General features: G+C 39.4%; 1 protein-coding gene and 1 non-coding gene across 2 annotated transcripts in view; one reads left to right on the plus strand and one right to left on the minus strand.

Moving 5' to 3' along the window:
- Positions 1-19544, plus strand: part of TCF7L1 (transcription factor 7 like 1) — a 67932-nt gene that overhangs the window by 13035 nt on the left and 35353 nt on the right. The gene's annotated exons all lie outside the window — the stretch shown is intronic.
- On the minus strand, positions 7122-7190 carry TRNAW-CCA. Its single transcript has one exon. It is a non-coding gene; the product is annotated as a tRNA-Trp (tRNA).

Consider the following 19544-nt stretch of genomic DNA (forward strand, 5'->3'; position numbering starts at 1 on the left):
TTTGCTGAACAATTTCACTGGGAAAGAAAAGAGAAAACGATAGTGACTAAGGGTGCCATATGTCCGGAAGTGTAGATTTCCTTAAAAATAGCTCAAAAACTTCATTTTTTCTTTAGATTTTGCAAAAAAGCTCAACAACTCAACAACTTTTGTGTCCGGATTTTTACTTTTTGAAATATGGCAACCCTAATTGTAACTATTTTTTAAAAAAATGTATTTTTATTAAAGATTTCTTGGTTTACAAAAGTACGTTCAATATCTCTTTTTTCAAGTTACATTTTCTACAGATCAGTTTCATCCTAATTGTGACTCTTGACTGTGAGGGCAGTTAAAACAGCTTCTTCAACAGTGGGGGAAATAATCAGGAATTGGCTGTGTGGTGCCAACAGTATGCTGATCACCTTTTCGTTGTTATCAGAATTTTGCTTTGTAATGAATTGATGGGTCTATGGACCATAATAAATGTTGTTGTTGTTGTTGTTGTTGTTGTTGTTGTTGTTGTTGTCAGAATTGGGAGAGTATGTAGGTGCTGGACCAATTCATAAATGCAATAGTGGGTTAGGTGAGGAAGGAAATGGTTCTTTTTACCTTTCTCTCTGTTCACAGTTTGTTCTATCAATAGCAGTTTTAATAAATGCAGATGATGCTCACAGCTAGTAATATACTAGTAACTCTCCCCATCTTCTGAAACCTTAGTTCACATGTAGTTTTGTCAAGGGAGTTCACATATTTTCCTGTAACTCAGTGGTATAACATAAATTGGGTGGTGGATGTGCATAGCCAATGGTAATATGTAATAAACTGTTTATTTTATTGTTTTCTACAACCCTCACTCAACCTCTTTGCTTCTGTAAACATCACTGACGTAGGATTATGACTAATATAATCCCATGTGGGCTATAGTTGGGAAAGGGTGTGGAGAGTTACTGTATTTTTCGCTGCATAAGACGCACTTTTTTCCTCCTAAAAAGTAAGGGGAAATATCTGTGCGTCTTATGGAGCGGATGGTAGTCCCTGGAGCCTAATCGCCCAGGGGCCAAAAGCAGATTGTGCTTTTTTTTTTCCAATGAGAAAAGGGGGTGTTGAAATCAACCTCTGTACTGTAATGGTAAGCTATGGTCTAAAACAAACCATGACTTGAACCAGCCCTGTGTATAATGGGTAGGGTCTGCTGTTGCTCATGGGACATGCCTCCCCGCAATTCTATTCCTGTTTGCCTGCCTGAATCACCACTTTGAAACATCAACACCTGAAACATCACTTTGGTATGATTTGTGTATTCCCGGCCAAGAGATATGAATGTTAAAGCAACTCAGATAATTAAGTGTTGGCTTACTGCTCTCTCCAAGTCGGGGGAGGATATCTTCTGCTTGCTCACAGAGCAGTTTGACCTCACAGATAGTCTTTGTGGTTTTTCAAAGCCTCCCAAAAAATACCAGAGTAAGATTAACTGTATAAAAACCTATCTGGCTGAAGACTAAAAACTAGCTAAACAAAAGACAAAAAACTAGCTTGTGCTGGTGCATGTTCCTTTATTGTACCTGCCCCTCTCTGTCCTGTGCTGCACTGAGAGTAAAGGAACGTGAACACTGGTTTAGCTTTATGTCAAACCAGTGCTCATGATTTCATTTCTTTTCAAGCAAACCACAAGTGGTAGTCAAGGTTTGTTCTTGGCTTGCCACTTGTGGTTTGTTTAGGGAGAAATCACAAGCACTGGTTTGCTTGTAATGCTAAGCTAGTGATCTAGTTTGTTTCCTTATGGCACAGAGAGAAAAGGGGTGAACGCAATCAAGGAGCTCGCATTAGCGCACTGCTTGTTCATAGGAAACCATGGTTTTGACTTGCCATTACATACAAACCAGGCCAGTGTTGCTTAAGAGTACAGTGGTACCATGGTGACTTTATAGATGGAAGAGCTTAATAGAAAAATCCTCCTTTGGGAATCATATTTGAAAGCAGCATTTTTTTTTTGATGGAGGGTTAGTGTGTGATGCTTAGGAGCTCAGGTGTTTGGCAGTGAGGAAATATTGTGTTACTCACACTATACCCTCCAAATCTCTCTCCATTGTTCTGGTATTTCCTCCTCTTGCAACTAAAGTAGATGAGCTTACTTATCTTGCAGCAGTAAGGTTAACAGAACAATCTCTCTTTGGGAATGAACATAGCTCTGCCAAGTGATGAATAACATGGGCATCACCTGTTATTATCTTAAGTTGAGAACAATATAGATCTGGCTTTCAGAGAACAGGTTGAGACTAGACAAGAGTAGCTGTTGGGGTAACTAGCCCTGAGTATGTGTTGTTAGTGGTGTGTACCTTTTTCTCCTTCTGGCTGATCTTTTTCTGTTTAAGAGAACTTGAGAATACTGATGTTAGAAATAAGGTTTTGGGGAAGTAAAATAAATATTATTTTGCTTTATATCCCACTTTTTGAGTAGAGTCCTCGAAGTGGCTCACAACATTTATAAAACAAATACATTTAAAGTCATACAATTAAAACAAAAAGCAGTCGCATGCTCCTAGTGCTGTCTTTGCTTGCTTGCTTGCCTACCTCTCCCTGCTGGAGTCCTCATCACAAACAGAATCCGTCTTGTATTTGTCACAGACAGCTTGAGTAAGCTGGATACTTTTGTAACTATTAATGTACCAATTTGCAAATTTAGCAAACCACCATTGTTGTTCAGCAGAAAACTATCAAAATAAGGAGGAACAACTTTATTGTACTTGGGGGCCAGCCATTTAAATTGTCACGTTTACATTCTGTCCCCATTGGACCATAAGATATCTTGCATTTCTTGTGGTGAATATTTTTGATAGAATGGTGCATCAGAAAGTCTTTTATAAGTTACAAAAAAGTCTTTAAAGTTCTTACAACTTCTCTATACAAGACAATTTTCCTGTATGATTTTCTCTTTCCTGTAGGAAATAGCATGAGCACACCATCATGTTTGATTTTTCTAAATTTATTTTTATTGGCTTTTATTTGCAAATTATATGAACTTAGTTGCATAAAAAACATAACTTACAGCATGTAAATAACAACAAACAGAGAAAAATTAAAATAAAACTAAAGTCTTAAGTTTTGTAAACTGGGTCATGAGAAAGTGCTGGAGCAGTTATGATATGATGTGCTGTAGCATATTATATTTAGATTGGTGACCACAGGTAAGCAGTAGTTTAAGCCTTCAGTAATTTAGTTTTACATATTTTAATTTCCATCCTTTAATTGTTGACTGCACATAATTGAACTAAACAGGAATGAGGGGATAGAAAAAAAGAAAAGCAGGGGAGGGTAGGACAACATATACATACCATCAAATATTATATACTGCAGGTACTGCTGTGTCATATGCTTCATTGTTTACATAATTAATAAAATTGTACCAAACAGCATAGAAATTGTCAGGTTTCTTCTGTCCTCTTGCCACTTTTTGTTTTTGTGTCATAAGTTATTAGGGGTTTGATTGGGTAATCCCACCAGTACCTTATGCCTGCTTCATGGAGTGCTGTGATGTTAATTTTAAGTTCACGTCTGTGTTGTAGCGTTCTTGCACAGAACTCTTGGTAGAGGTTTATCACACTGAATTTCCTATGACTTTTTCTGTTATTCTGAACTTTTGAAATACGTCATTTTTGACTACCTTTTGAAAATTTTGTAGAGAAGGTGAAAACTTCTGCTAATACTTTTTAGATGTTTCTTGCTATTTAACATTTGTTTGCTGTTACATAATGCTAGTTGGTTAAAAATTTACCTTGAACATTAGGCTAAAGAAGACGTACAAGATGTTTCCCCCCAATTCTATTTTAGCTTACAGCAACAAAGTACTTCAGGCTGCCCTTCATTGTACCTCACTTTAAGCGGCCTCATTAGAGGAGTGTTGTGCATGTGTGTTGTTCTGTGCAGCTGGTTTATATTATTTAACTCAGCCATTGTTTCTCTCCTGGCCTGACTTTGGTAGCAGGGAAAGAGGAACTGGAGAGTACAATTACTCATTTTGGGACTCAAAAGAACCATTTATTGTTTCTGGAGTATCCTGAAACAAGTGTATAAAATGGACTAATCATTCCAGCAGTCCAGAAATGAGAATTTGTCAGTCTTAACTTAAAAGAGAGGAATTATATTGGGGTGTAAAAGGAGTTCTCTGCCATTTCCTAGGCTTCTCATATTACCCCAGTGGCAAGGGAAGATATGACATTGCAGTAGATCCCACACTGCCAAGATAACTTTCAGGTCAGTTAATGGAACTGATCAGTGATTAATAAAGACACAATTCTATTGGTGAAATCTTGTGAGTAATTTTTTTTGGGAACACAACCGTGGGCTAGTCAGTCCTTAAAAGCCTAACAAAATTAGTGTGAAAGAGGCTCACTTGTCACATCTAGGTGAATTTGCAATAATAACATGCCTACATAGTATTGTGATGCTGGTACTGTTTGGGTGGTTCCTGCCTTTTCTATAGGCCTTTCTTGCATCTTTACCACTTTTGACACCTTGCTTTACCTTTAGAACAGCACAACTTTTGGAAAAGGCTCTGAGAGTCTTTTAAATAAAAATAGTTATAAGCTGGGTACACAATGGGGCAGTTATGTGACTTCTTCACCCATGACCCACTCTTCTTGGTCCCACTCAATGCACATTCTCAAAATGCCAGTGGATCAAGTGATTTGGCTAGGATGTTGTGCTGGTTGAGGGCTTTACTTCAGTTTTGTAGCTGAATCCTGCTAGTAGAATATCAACAGAGTTGCATGAAAATTGTTTATAGGGCTTGGAAAACCAGATCAGTAGGTCTCAATCCTATGTCCTTTTAAAATGTGGTTTTTTTGGCGGGGTTATTGGGTTACTGTTTTTATTTTGATTATATATTTTGTGGTTTTATATTCTGATTTTGTTCTGTGAACTGCCCTGAGATCTTCAGGTATAGGACGTTATATGAATTCAATCAATAAACTAACTAACTAACTTCATTTGAAATAGTAGGCAGGTTTTCTACTAAGAACAGAAACCCATCTATTCATAAATAGAAATCCACACCAAGGCTGGAAAAGCTGGACCACTTTTAATATAACTTATTTGTTCTTATAACTGAAGGCTGTGGTGGGGGAAGATACCCCCATGCTACTTCTGTCTCTGTTTTTAATGAAAACTGTAGGAATTTTACAAAATATATTCCTGCAATTATTGTAAGGTGTCTACCAATAGAATCTAAGTCAGGATAAAAATATGAATCTTCATCTTCCAACTCCTTGTCCAGTACTCTTTCTGCTAAACCACAGTGATGCAGCTCTGTCTCATAAGAGTATGATGTAGAAGGGAAATAAGAGTTGAGAACTAAATATTGTGAGAAATAAACAGAATCATATAATTGTAGAGTTGGAAAGGGACCCTGAGGATCATCTAATCCAAACACCTGCAATACAGGAATATGCAGCTGTCCCATATGGGGATCGATCTTACAACCTTGGCATTATCAGCACCACACTGAGCTAACCCATGAATCTTGTTTGTCAAATGCTGATGGACGAGTTTGGATGGAATTACGGTACTGATCCAATAAATATTTCTGTTTATAGTGGTGGAAAGTGTTTTATTCTGGGGGGGGGGGAAGAGAACGCTTTAAGCCTAATATCTCTCACAAATGCACCAGTTAAAATTGAATTATTCTGTATTTTTATATCTAAAAAGTAATAGGGAGGGATTGTATGTGAGTGAAAGATAACAAAACTTCACTTCAGCACTTACTGGAATGGAGACATACGGTAATCACAATGCTCTGATATAGCCTTATACAGGTGGTTTTACTCAGCTGCCATATTGAGCACACACCTTATTGCTGTCTTTAGAGTGAAGGGATATTTTTCTTAATAATTTCTACTTTCTTTGATACAGAATTCTTAAAGAGCTATTACATAATTTGTAAACTATTTATGGTTCCCTGTCACTTCCTTTTTGTTTATCTAACAAACTGAAGACAGAGTAACAATCATGGACTTTCGAAGGCATTTTGGGCTGGTGGGATTTCCATTTGCTGGGCAAGGCTCTTCCAACTGATTGTATCTAGTTTGGCTTGGATAGTGACAATGTCTGAATAGGCATGAATAGAGCCATTCAAGTTGATGGACAAGAGCTGAAAGCTGCACACAAAAGCCACTGGGCAGTCACTAGAACTAGCAGCTTCAGCATTAGGCCTTAGCAAGGCAAGGATGATAAACAACAAAGAACAGTGAACAAGCTTTACTGGGGCTTTGAGTTGATGCCATTTCCCCACACCCAGAAAAGGCAATGGACATGGCAGGTAGCTGATGATGTAATCAGTTGTGGATGCTGAGGTCTGTGTGTGTATGTGCGCGCACGCAGGACGGGGAGGGTGACAGAATGGGCAAACTTGATGTCTTGTAAAGTGGCTGATAATATTTAATAAAAGCAGCTGCCAGTAGCATTCTGTGGCTAATGCTGATCAGTGTTTGCCTGACATATCACTAAAAAGTGATATAAATGAGATTTGATTTTTGATGAGAGATGATTCTCACATGCCTAAAAGTCTAAATGTGGACTTGTCTGAGTGTACAAATAACTCTAAAATTTGTACCCTCTCACAAGGCTGCACAATTTAAGTATGATAGTATATAGTTGCTTGTTTTGCTGTCTGTGGCTGTCTCACCATCTGACATTCCTTAATCTGTTTTCTGTAGTTTGCAGGAATGAAGCTATTTATAATCTGTCTCCCTGAGGAAAGGGGTGGTGTTGAAGTCCCCCCCCCCCATAATATTTTACTGAGTTTTCAGAACATAATTATGCTGTAACAATTTATTCAATATAGAATATCGCTTGTTCTTACTTGTCAGGCATGTTACTACAGAAAGGAACAAAATTCTTCATTGGACATGCAAAATTGACGCTGTTACCAAGTTCATACAAGAACAATCCATCTTCTCGTTCCTTCCCTTCCTTGCTTGTACATCCAGCTTTGGTTGAGATTTCCTAAACTCTTATTTTCTTGTAAAAGCCAAATTGAGAAACTGTTGTTTAAATATTCCCTCCAAATCAGAATTGGATTGTTTGGATGTCATTAGAAACTGAAGTTTAACTTTCATTAGTTTTTTTCTTGAAACATAAAATGCTTTTGCCCTGCCTGGGAATCGAACCCAGGTCACAAGAATTGGAATCTTGCATGATACCACTACACCAGCGGCACTGATGGAAACTGCAGTTTAAAAAGTCAGGACATCTTTGCCAAAACCAGGCACAGAGGCAGAGAAGAGAAGGGACAGGGGAAACGGAGATCCAACAAGCACATGACTTGCTCCTAATAAAACTCTTTTTTAGACCAAGGCTGTTGCAGCTGAAGCAGGCGTTTGTGCCCTTATTACTTGGTTGTTCTTGTTCTATATATTAGTTTGCCATTCACAATGTGTGAGGAGGGAAAAGAAAATCACACTATATGCCCGTATGGTGGTACCTCGGGTTAAGAACTTAATTTGTTCTGGAGGTCTGTTCTTAACCTGAAACTGTTCTTAACCTGAGTTACCACTTTAGCTAATGGGGCCTCCCGCTGCTGCCACCGCACAATTTCTGTTCTAATCCTGAAGCAAAGTTATTAACCCGAGGTACTATTTCTGGGTTAGCGGAGTCTATAAACTGAACTGTCAGTAACCCGAGGTACCACTGTATTTCAACCTGATGTTCAACCTGGTATGTTTGCACATAACTATGGTTCAGAGTTGCTGAACATTTTTCAGCAGCCAGTGACAACAGTAGGTGGACCAGCAGTTGTAACCTTTTGTACAATAAACTACATTACAACCATGCAAAAGTCAAGTACCCCCCTCTGTGTGTGTGTGTGTGTGTGTGTTTGTGTGTGTCAAGCAAGAAGTGTTCGTTGTTGTTGTTCAGTTGTTCAGTCGTGTCCAACTCTTCGTGACCCCATGGACCAGAGCACGCCAGGCACCCCTATCCTCCACTGCCTCCCGCAGTTTGGCCAAACTCATGCCAGTCGCTTTGAGAACACTGTCCAACCATCTCATCCTCTGTCGTCCCCTTCTCCTTGTGCCCTCCATCTTTCCCAACATCAGGGTCTTTTCCAGGGAGTCTTCTCTTCTCATGAGGTGGCCAAAGTACTGGAGCCTCAACTTCAGGATCTGTCCTTCCAATGAGCATTGTGAGAAGTGTTAACACTGTTCAAAAATGCATTCCACTGAGCAAAAGGCACTCAATGAAGGTGTAGAGTGAAGGCGAGTAAGAGATGTGGTCTATGGAAAGTCCACAGAGATGCCTGGAGGGCTGCATTCAGCCCTCTAGATTTGATGTTTCCCAACCCTGCCATAGTTCCCATAGTCAAAACAAACAAACAAACAAAATCCTTCCAGTAGCACCTTAGAGACCAGCTAAGTTTGTTCTTGGTATAAGCTTTCGTGTGCATGCACACTTCTTCAGATATCTGAAGAAGTGTGCATGCACACGGAAGCTCATACCAAGAACAAACTTAGTTGGTCTCTAAGGTGCTACTGGAAGGAATTTCATTATTATTTTGTTTTGACTATGGCAGACCAATACGGCTACCTACCTGTAATAATTTCCATAAGTATGCAGATGAAAACAATTTTAGTTCTCCCCTAGTGCTGATGAGAGCAATAAACAGCAATCCCTGGTTTGAACACAATGCTGAGCTATGGTTTGTGGTTTGCTGCTCCTGTTAATTCTGGGATAGGAGCAAACTAGGAGTGATCTCCATGTTTATGGCAAGCCATTAATTATGGGTTGGTTACTGACTGAGATGTACAAACTGGGCAATAGGTGAACTCAGGTAGACATTTGAAGGAGTTCATATATTAGTTCCTTGTTATCAAGGGCTATGTAATAGTAGAAAATTAACATTTGAAATTAAATGCTCTGAGTAAATGTTTCAGATTTACCTTTTATTTTTCAACTGAAAAAGGTGCATGTATCAGCCAATGTAACCTTGCATGTAAGGTAAAGGTAAAGGGACCCCTGACCATTAGGTCCAGTCGCGGACGACTCTGGGGTTGCAGCGCTCATCTCGCTTTATTGGCCTAGGGAGCCGGCGTACAGCTTCCGGGTCATGTGGCCAGCATGACTAAGCTGCTTCTGGCGAATCAGAGCAGCGCATGGAAACGCCATTTACCTTCCTGCTGGAGCGGTACCTATTTATCTACTTGCACTTTTGATGTGCTTTGGAACTGCTAGGTTGGCAGGAGCTGGAACCGAACAATGGGAGCTCACCCCGTCACAGGGATTCAAACCACTGACCTTCTGATCGGCAAGCCCTAGGCTCTGTGGTTTAACCCACAGGGCCACCCATGTCGGCCAATGTAACCTTGCATGTAACCTCCAGGAATTCTGCAACAGAAGCACCTTTCAAGCTTCTGTAGAACCTGTTGGTGGATGATGACAACTGAGGGTTCATTTTGCAAGAAGTCCTTAAAACCTATTTCTCTGTCCACACTGATGGAATCCAAGGTGCTTGAAAATGTAGGTGGGTGCTTGAAAAAATGTACCGGTAGGTTTCATACTAACAGAGTTATTTCACATTTCCCCCCTCATATTCTGTACTATTACTTCAGCAACTGTTTAAATGTCTGGATTTCCCTGAAACACAGGAACACGGTTCCGATCATTTTCTAATTGCTACAACCCTATTTATGTAGGGAAGTACAGCAACTTGCAATTTACATGTGTATGTATTTCTGAAGTAATGGATTAGCTGCCTTGCGTCTGCTGCATGCCTGTGAGTCCTTTTAGCCTTTAGATAGTAAGCGCATTCTCTAAATCTACAGTACTGCCTGCAAGCCAAAGGAAATTGTTGATGTAAATGCTTAAGGAAGTGGGAGCAAAGGATTATTTCACTATATGACAAGATACCATTGTCTTGTTTTACTTGAGATAGGATCACACTGGAGCAGCTTCCCTGTCACCAGAGAGGAGTTTTACCAAATACATTGTAAGTTAGCAGCTAGGAGCCCCAGTCTCAAGGTTGATGCTTGTTTGGAGACCTTGAACATTCTTGCGTTCTTGCCTATTCTCTTTTCCTGCCACAATCTGTACCTCCAAGTGTAGCATCTTCAGTTTTGGTGTAATTTAAAAATAAAGTACTATGAAAGAGAAAGAAGAGTGATGGGGCAGAGGAGGCTTCGAACTAGGAAAATAGCAAGTACAAGAAAGGAGAACAGCAGAGCATAGATTGACCCTGGACCCAGACTGCTTCCTTATCTATTAGGAGTTTCCTTTCACATCACACACAAGCAGTGAGTTTCTTTCTAATCATAGCTGAGCCTTTCCCATTGTGTTTTGGCAAAGCGAGACAGTGGATTGTGAATAGCTATGGATTTCTTATGCACCTGATTGTGAGAGACCAATGAGACTTATCTACTTAATTCATTTTTTTATTTTGCTAATTGGTCTTAAAGTAGTTTAGATCTCCCAAAATGTAATATCGTGCAAAATGTAATATTGTGCAAATTCAAGATTGAGTGTCACACAACTTCCCCCCAAAATTACTTTAGAACATTGGATGAACTATAGCTCAGTGTTTTTCAACCACTGTTCCGAGGCACACTAGTGTGCCGCGAGATGTTGCCTGGTGTGCCGTGGGAAAAATTGAAAAATTACTTTATATATAGTCAATATAGGCACAGAGTTAATTTTTTTTAACATTTTCTAATGGTGGTGTGCCTCGTGATTTTTTTCATGAAACAAGTGTGCCTTTGCCCAAAAAAGGTTGAAAAACACTGCTATAGCTTATATTTTAGACTAGGTGTAAGATCAGCTTTTTCTGGGCCATGGGTCATAACCCTCCAAGAGCTGAATGTAAAAGTGAGTGTGGCTGGAGTGTAAAAGTAAGCATGGCCAATATTAATCTTTTGAATCACAGTGGGATTCCTATGGGAGCAGTATTTAAAAAATAATAATATGAAAATTTGGGGGGTCAGGGGGCAAGCTATAGAAAGCCTCTTGAGAAGCCTCTTATATATCTATATCCAGGAGTTATCTTTTATATTATCAGAGAAACAGTCATTTGTTTGCTTTGAGTGCAAAACAGATTATATATTGCACTATGGAGGTATGCAACCTATTAAGGACAGGGTTACATTCCTTCTATGCAGTTTGGGGATTCTCCTGGATCTTGCCCATCTCTGGATGTACAGGTGCCAGAGCCTCTTACCAGCTTTGACTTCAAACATGGATTGTAAAGTTGTCTTGTTTCAATGAACCGTAGCCAAGGTCAAACTCATTTTAGGGTTGGGGTACCCTGATAAAGCAAAGACAATCTGAAATGGAAGTTGAAGCTTATGGTTTTCATTATTATGGCCATGCTGGGATGTGGAAAGAGAAGAACATGAACACCCAAGGCTTATTGTGGCTTATTCTCATAATGCCTAAACATGATTTAATGCACAGACTATTAGATATGTGGTGAATAAAGAAGAAATAGACTGTAGTGTATGAACTCTACAGGCCTCTAAACAGACTGAAAGAGCCTGTGAAAATCAAGTAGCTTTCCTGGATTTGGGGTCACTTTTCTCCCACAGTGTTCTTTCACTAGGTTGGAATCAGTCCTTTTAAGTGGAAGAGGCTTTTGTTAGTGGATGGGTACTTGGGTCTTATTTATCCACATTACTATTTGTACCCCACACCTTCAGTCAAAAATAAATAAATCCCAGGAATAATAACAATGCAGTAGTCAAATAATAATAGTTAAATAGCTGAAGAAAGACATTTAATAGAACCATCAGTTTCAATAAATTTAAACCCCAGTTTTTCTTGTCACCCTGATATTGGACACATAACAGCACAATTAGTTCCATAGAAGTTAGTGGAACCACACAGATATTTTGGGACCACTTGTGTGATATTTTGAATGTGACCTGTGATTTCTTTTTTCTTCTGAGGTTAGGGATTTATGTGCATGTGTCCAAACTTTATAACTGTTCTAGTAAGTAAATTAATTCACCTACCAGATTTTTAAAATGACATTACCGTTTATTCGTCCCCCCCCCAAAACCTGTACTATAATAGTCTTAAAGGTGTTTTTCTCTGTGTACCTAGACTCAACTTGCCTATTGTATAAATATGTCAGCTCTTTAATGACTCAGTTATATGGTGTAAAAAGTTACGTTTGGAATGTACTTGGTAGTGTGAGGTTGAAAGCTGTTTTAAGTGCCAAAAGCTGACATTCTGATAAATTGAGGCCCTGATAAATTGAGGCAATTAAAATATTCTATTGAGCCAAATTTTATACAGTCATACCTCTAGATACGATTGCTGTGGGTTGCGAACGGCGTGGGTTACGAACATGCCGAACCCGGAAGTACAAGAATGGGTTACTTCCGGGTTCGCACATGCGCAGACACGTCAAATGACATCACGTGCATGCACAGAAGTGCTGAATCGCGACCTGTGCGTGCGCAGAAGTGGCGCTGTGGGTTGCATTCTGCTCAGGATGCGAACGGGGCTCCAGAATGGATCCTGTTCGCATCCAGAGGTACCGGTACCACTGTATCAGGGCAATCTACTATCTCTACAAGTTAAAGTCTGCTTTACCTGGACACAGTGGCATAATTTCTTCATTGCATTCAGTGTAACAGTTACATTATTGATGTTGTAAAACAGTCATTTGCTAGTAATTTTTGTTTAAATGGTTGCCACTGTAGCAAGAGCTGTCTGACAGTAGAACACTGCTTGGTAGGTTGATAGGCTTTGCTTAACTAGAGGTATTGTAGTAGAGACTGGACAACCAAATGTGAGGGATGCTGTATGTATATCTTCCACTGAAAAAGGTAGTTGGACTAGAGGACCTCTGTGATACTGTCAGCTGTGATTCTTCAAAATACTTGGTTACTTTATATTGGTGCCTATTTTTTGTATATACTTTAACTGTATAAAATGTGGATTTCACATCTATGTAATTAGGTTTATTGCTAGAGAATATGCAACTAGGTAAAATGATACACAAACTCTCAATGAATGAAAATCTAAAATACATGTCCCACTTAATCCAGTTTGCAAGTGTCTTTAGTGTAAGTTACCTGATACTCAGGAAGCAGAGACAATATATTCAGCAAAAGCCTTGCATTTAAGGTGCAGATGTTGTTGTTGTTGAAATGCAAATTGCATCAGCTTGGGCGGGGGCAGCACTGATAATTCACTGGATCAGAAGAGTCATGGAGATGGAAAGCAGGCTTGCATAGGAAATTTAACTCTTACTTTGTCTTATGAAACCTACCTTCTTTGTGCAAGCTTCTTGCAAACTTTCTGGCCAAGCTACACAATAGTGCAAGTTTCCTTCCAATGCAAATACTAGCTTCAGAATAGGGTTTTCAATCTTTTCAGAAGATTTTCCGTCTTGATATAAGATTGATATGTAATAGGGATTTTTTTTTTAAAAAAGCAATCAATGTTTGTTTATTTGGAGCCATTTATGTTTTGTTTTATTTATAGTCTGTTCCATAGGTCATTTTATTGGCATTTCTGTTGGTAAGGTACATGTTGTCTGAATTTTAATTTGTTTTAATGTTATTATTTAAAACATAATATTGGTATATTAAAATGGTAAATACTTTGACTGTCCTTTTCCATTGCTTTATTGAAATCATGAGAGAGTATATAGCTTTATGAGCAAAGTTTGGAGAAATCTTTGTACTAAGATTTTATATTGTTTTCTTTATTATACCCCTGAGGAAAAACAACTGTTCAAAATGCATTGGGCTTTCAATAAATAAACCTTTATCCTGTCTTCCTGAAGGCTTCTCCTGTCCTTTCTTTCCCTGCAATTGTTGCCTCCTCTCTTTTCTAGTTGGCCCCCCATCATCAGGTGTATAAGAAATTCATAGATATTCAGCCTCCATCAATTGGGTTTGCCAAAATGCATTGGAAACAACGACCTGGGCTGGAATTAGGAAGGAATTCATTGCTTCTGACTGATAGAAAAATAACATCCTGATGTTTAAGAAAGTAGTCTAAGGTCAATATCTAGCTCTGCCATTAAATCTGATACTGGAGAACAGAGGCCATAATTGTGACTGCTCACAATAACCCTCTTTCTGGCCTCCTGTTCGCCTCATTCATATACTCCACGCTGTTCTTCATTTCACAGACCCAATACCTCCTCTGCCCCCTCCCTGCAGCCTCAATGTATCTGGCCTCAAGTTTTGTCCCTTGAATCCTATTCACATGCACCATCTTCCTGTTTTGTCAGGAAGGAGAGTATGGAATGAAACAATCACATGTACAAGGCTAATAATGTAAGTTTTTTTCTACCCAGTTGTGGTTAACTTTCCCTCCCAGCTGCACAGCTGCTGAGTGGGAAATACCCCACTTCATTGATGCTGCCCATATGATTGCTACCCCACCCCAGAAAGCATTTTTCTCCATACGTGTCAAGTATGAATGGTGTGTTAAAGTGTCTCTGGGTTCCCCAACCCCAAGTTTCTTTCTCACTTTGCTCATCCACTGTAAGAAGTTCCCCCTTTTAAGGAAGTCATTTAAAGAGCTGTATTAACTACAACACCCCACATCTTGTTCCCCCCAAAAAACTATGCCAAAGTTTTGAGCTGGTTTTTCTGCTTCAGGTCTCTGGTTTTGTGCCACAACAAACAAGTGTATAGAGATGGATCAAATTGAGGCTTGTAATTAATGCAATCCCCCAAAACAACATTGTTAAATTGCCTCTAAATCTGTGCTAACGTTTTGTGCCACAACCCACAGGTTTCTGACAGCACTCACAATCATGCAACAGACATAACTTGCGCTGCCTCCAAAACCCTCAACCTTGTCATATCTCTTCCAAATCTTTGTAAGTTTTGTGCTGCAAATATTGGGTATATGGTGGTATTACAACAAGTTAAATCAGTGATTCCGAAACACCTCCGACTTTGTTCCATAAATTCCAGTGCCCCCTACCCTATAAAAAGGATTATTCAGAATAGCAGTTTGCATGACCCTCCAAGGAAGATAATAGAACAATAAAATTTAAAATAGTTACAATTAATTGCACATTTATCAAATTAAAACTATTTAGCTTAATTAAGTCAACAAAAATTATGAACTAGATCTGGTGATATCAGCTTTTCAAAGTGATAACCATTTACACTTCCAGTGCTCCCTGCCACTTCCTTGCCTCTTAGCACCACCCAAGTTAATCCTGATGCTCCTGGGGTGGTACCACCCACTTTGGGAATTATTGAGTTAAGTGAACAAAGGAGTAGCAAATGGTTAGCTTTTACATTATTATTATTATTAGCAGCAAGAGGCAGGAGCATAATATCACCATCTTTTACTTTACTTTTACAGCCAGGGAGGAGGAAATTTGTGGGATTATTTAATGGAGCTTTTTGGAAGCACTCATTGTTTTGCGGGTATTAGTGTTTTGATAATACTTTACTACCTGATAACAGCTTTTTAGTTGTTGGTTGCAGAATTAGTGAAATTTTAAGTATCTGACTCAGAGACTGACAGGACATGCTGACTAAGTGCAAACTACTGAATGACTAAAGACTAAAGTTCATTTGGAGTTAGGTGGTGTTTAGGACCTTTGTATTGATGGACTAACTTGAGCAATAAAGGGCTTGACTATAGGCAGATACTTACATATGCTGTGATTTTACAGAAACAGGAAAAAATGCAGAATGTCCAGAGTTTACCTAATGGAGCATCAATTGTTTTTCCAACTGTTTTTAATGTTTTGGTTTTTTTAGAATTTTTTTTATTTTATTTTAAATTGTTTTAAAATGTTGATGTTTGCTGCCCTCTGCTCCTTTGAGAGGAAGGGTAGGATAGAAATTTAATTATTACAATAAAAGAACCTCATAAATGTAATTATTATAATTAAAAGAACCTCATAAATTAATACACTGCTTGTAGAAAACCTCAAAGCAGTTTACAAAAAGAATAAAACAGTAAGATTATTAGTTGGAACAATTAAAACATTCACAAAAATTAAAGCTAGCAGTAAACTAGCAATACATCAGCATTCTAAATATCTGAGTAGGCTTGTCCAAACAACAGTGTTTTCAGGAGGTGCCAAAGAGTGCAATGAAGGTGTCTCCCTGCAGCGGCGGAGCAACCTGACCAGGTGCCTGAGGTGGCGACATGCCCTGCCTGTGGGGGGCAGGTTGAGCCGGGGCAGGACACTGCGGGGTCTCCGAGGAGTCTGCCTGCCTCCTCTCACTCAGCCATCTTACAGCCATCTTGACTGTTTGGGGCAGCATGGAGCCTGCGGGCACCCAAGTCACCGTGTCACTCCCAGGAGAGACGTGTGGCTCAGGCACGCTGCAGGCCCCGCAGTGAGTGCCGCCCGGCATTTTCTCACCCCCCTCAGTGCTGACACACAGGGTGATCCGCCCCCACCACACCCCCTTCCTCTGTCCCTGCCTCCCTGATGTCAGTAGACAGCGAGTTCCAAAGTGTAGGTGCCACCACACTAAACTATTGACTTTATATAAATGCAAAATGGATATTTTGTGGCACTTGTAACAGTGTCAGTTCTGTAGATTGACACGCTCAAGAGAGCATATATGGGGTAAGGTGATCTTGTAGGTAGACTGGAAAGGGGTTGCAGAATAAGAACCCCAGTGTCTGGAAATGGGGCTTCAGTGTGCTACATATTCTTACTGCTTCTCATGACTAGCAAAATCAGAATAAATATGCAAAAGAAATCAAGAAATTAGTAAGAAATTGCTTGCATAAATTGCTACAGAATTCTGATTTCTTGGGTCACAAATCGGATTTCTAGATTCATTTTTTTTTAAGCCCTGTTGTTGTTTTGTAGAGCCTTGGTTGTATCCATTGATTGAAGGATTAGCACAACTGAATAGTTTTTGAAGAGGCTAGAGTAGGAGCATTCTTTACAGCAGAGACTAGTTACATTATGTTACTTGAGAATGGAAAACGTAACCAAGTTTCCTTTCTGCCGTCCTGATAAGTATTCGATCATCGCCACATGTTGCAGCTGATGACTTCAGGCTTAGAAAACCTTGTCTCCTTATATGAAGCTCTTGTGCTTCAGTCCTTGACATTTTACAGAGAAAATCAGTCTTACTGATTAACAATATACCACACATTTAGACAGCTGTAGCTAAACATCTGGATGAGATTATTTGGTTTGGGAAGGAGTGGGGGGACTGGGGCAGTGATTTATAGAATGTTTCTTTGGCTGTAAATCCCAGCTGTAATTGGGACTTCTCGGTCCTTAATTGTTTGCAGCAAAGAGTGAAACGCAATGGTTCCCAATTCATAGCAGGGTCCAGAAACCCAGCCGGTAGGGAGCAGGCTCAGGCTTGTTGCTAGGTTACTGTTGCCTTTTGTTTTGGTCCCAGCTCAATCGTGTATTTAAGGCCATGTATACATTTCTCTGCATTGTTAATGTAATTTGTTCAGGCAGTAAACCGCCAAGTGCAGTTGAAGGAATCTGATATTCAGAAACACCAGAGGCCAGGTTTTTGTGGGCAGGTTGTGGTTTGAGGCCTAGAAAAGGATGAAAGATTTGAGGTAGGTCATTGTGATCATATGCAGTATATATCAGCAAGCAGGCCTCCATACATTGTGATGGTGTCTCAGTTATTGTGAAACTCTGCAAAAAAAAAAAAAAAAAAAAAGGTTTGGCAACCTTTATGTATTGTTTTGGCCTTGGAAGGATTTCAGACCTTCTCTAGGGGCTATAATCCAGGCTTTTCTTACTAGGAGAGAAAATATTTTTTCTATATTAAAAAGGGTGGAACTTCAGTAGAAGTCCTGCACTGATGCTGAAGTTGTACAAAAAAATCTTGGAAATTCTGGTCTGGTCTGAGCTGTTTCTTTCTTAGTGCAAAAACACTTGGAATATTCCTTGGAATATTCAGAAGTTTTTTTTAATAGAATTGTAGGCTCTGAAGGGAAGTTATCAAGCACAACCCACTTCTTAGTGCAGGGATGCATAGGGCTATCCATCCTCTGCTTAAGTACCTATAGCAATGTTTTCTTTTAATTTAAACGAACATGCTGCTTCTTACTTAGGGAGTCCCCAGAGTATTAAAAAAAATCATTATCTTGTTTTTAGATGGCACCATTTTGATAGGCACAGGATCATCCAAATTTGCTTTTTAGGTAATAATTGTGCTATCTAGATGCTCTTAATCAGATTGATGAAGTTTTCCTCTGTGGTAAGGAAAGCACAGAGTTAGTCCAGTAAAAATAATGTTGAATTTTAATTAAAAAAATGCCTATTAAAAGTTGTAATATATAGCTTGATGCATTCACCTGAGTTATTTTTGGAAATAATTGAAAAGTAAGACATGGCATTGGCCTGGCTTGTGTTTTACTTTTATGTCACAGTTAAACTAAATTGTGATTTGAACATGATTCTGCAGCGTGCTGCATAAAATTATACATGGTGTGGTGAAAGCGGATAGAGAGAAGCTTTTCTCCCTCTCAGTCATCCAGTGAAGCTGAATGTGAAAAGGTTCAGAACAGACAAAAGTACTTCTTCACAGTGCATGGTTAAATCATATAATTCTGTTTCACAAGATGTAGCATTGGCTACCAATGTGAATAGTTTTAAATGGGGCTTAGACAAATTAATGGAGGATGAGGCTATCAGTGACTACTAGTTACTATGGCTGTGAGCTACCTGCAATAGGATGCCTCAGTATACAGTACCAGTTGTTGATGTACATCAGTAGGGATGTGTGCTGGCTTCCCATTGTTGATGTACATCAGTAGGGATGTGTGCTGGCTTCCCATTGGCATTTGGTTGACTGCTATGAGAACAGGACTGAAATAGAGGGCCTTTTGTCTGATCTAGCAGGGCTTATTTTCTTAGAGCAGACTGCGAGGGAATCCATTTTGTTAGCATCTTTACAAAGATAACAACACATTGATAATTGGATGCCACCCATAGATCTGTCAATAGTAATTTCTGCTAGAATAATAGCCCTTTTAAATTCAGTTATTAGTGCAATAGATTATACGTATAATATTATGGAGTATCTTGCTTTTAGAAAAACATTTTACAGAGTAATAGGTTTTATACTTTCAGATGGATTCACATATGACTATAAAACCATGTTCAAATAGTGCTCATTACTGGTTTCTCATTAAACAGGAGAGGTGATTCAGGACTCTCTATTAGCAGTTTAGACCAAGGGTGGGGAAATTTTTTTGGCCCAGGAGGCCATATTCCTTCATAGGGACCCTTCCAGGAACTATACACCTATGGAGAGTGGGTCCAGAGGCAAATGTGGGTGGAGAAATGGATGATATGCGTATCTTTGTAGAGTAGGCCACATTCCAGCTACACAAAAGTCAGATTTCTCCATTCTCCACTCAGACAAGCAAGAGGCTTTATCATAATTTACCCATTTAAACTACTGAAGGAGGTTGTGGAGCAGAGCTGGTGAGGGGTGTGGCCTCTGGAGAGTCCCATGGGTCAGTTAGATTTCGTTCCTGGGCCTGTGGTTCCCCACCACAGGTTAGATCAGAGGACAAAGGGAATCCTTAGCACATTTTCAAATAACACAAAACTAGCAGGGATAGCTAGAAGTAAGTAGAAGTAAGTA

This window comes from Lacerta agilis, chromosome 15 (assembly GCF_009819535.1).
Source record: "Lacerta agilis isolate rLacAgi1 chromosome 15, rLacAgi1.pri, whole genome shotgun sequence".
Taxonomy (NCBI): Eukaryota; Metazoa; Chordata; class Lepidosauria; order Squamata; family Lacertidae; genus Lacerta; species Lacerta agilis.